Here is a 1176-nt window from a genome sequence, read left to right as displayed (position 1 = left end):
ATCTTTTCATCCCGCGTACTACTTCATTATAACAACAATATTATTTTCTTGCTTTTTTACATTTAAGGCAATCCTAGAATAAAATAATATTTTATGCTAGACGTTCCTCTAAATGTATATATTATTTGAAATAATATTGAAATTTTATTGTTTTTGGGAATACTAAGATTCTTACTTATTATAAAATTTCGTTCAAATATGAGGTGTTCAAGAATATATTTTCTATATTTCTTTTTATGCTATTAATATTATGGATTGAAAAATACAATCCAGTAATATACCATGTGCTTAAATTCTTTTAATTGACTAAAAGAATAAGCAACTAATTTAGCATAGTCTTACAACCCTCAACCCTCAATATGTAGTCCAAGCAGCACTTTAAAATTAATTAAAGTACATAACAGCATGGACTGCAATATGCGTTCAAAATGTCGATGTTCATGTGTCCTGCAGTTCACACGATGACGCACAGTTAGCTGCGTTCTTCATCGACCCATGAGCCGAGTGATCCACCGCTTAGAGTGATAATTTTTTATTTAAATTTTATTTATTTTAATTTAACGTCAAGAGTTTTTAATTGAAAGAATAACAATTATATTACATTTCGTTTTCGTATATTATATAAATCATTTTAAAACATCTTTCAATAAATTGTAATTTTCAACCCAAACATTTACAAGTTGCGCATGTCTTAGTCCAACACAGTAATTCCTTAACAGTAATTCCTTTTTTATTACATTTTATTTAATTTCTATAAATTTTTAAGGAATTACAAACGTTAATGAGAACAAATTAACTTATCATTTATATTATTTTCATAAATAATAAGTGCAACTATATATGTTTAAAGGTTTGTTGCGTTCAAATACAATGTATGCGATATAATTTTCATTATACTACAATACAAGGAGTAAAAAAAAGAAAAAGAAGAAAAACTTTCAAATAAATGAATGAAAAGAAAAAAAAGAAAATAATTTTTCTTTTTTATTCTTTTTTTGTTTGTTTGTTTGTTTGTTTGCTTGTTTTTTTTTATAATATTTACGGATAGGAACACAATAATGATCCTTCCGCAGGTTCACCTACGGAAACCTTGTTACGACTTTTACTTCCTCTAAATAATCAAGTTCGGTCAACTTTTGCGAAACAACCGTGAAACACAAGCCGTCACAGTGATCA

The 1176-nt window shown here is 27.0% G+C and overlaps 1 pseudogene; it reads right to left on the bottom strand.

Moving 5' to 3' along the window:
- Window positions 1-371: 371 nt before the first annotated feature.
- Window positions 372-524, bottom strand: LOC128923233 (5.8S ribosomal RNA; annotated as a pseudogene).
- Window positions 525-1176: the final 652 nt, after the last annotated feature.

Source organism: Zeugodacus cucurbitae, chromosome X (genome assembly GCF_028554725.1).
Source record: "Zeugodacus cucurbitae isolate PBARC_wt_2022May chromosome X, idZeuCucr1.2, whole genome shotgun sequence".
NCBI lineage: Eukaryota > Metazoa > Arthropoda > Insecta > Diptera > Tephritidae > Zeugodacus > Zeugodacus cucurbitae.
Note: the sequence above shows the minus strand (reverse complement) of the source record. Positions and strands in the feature narration are given on the sequence as shown.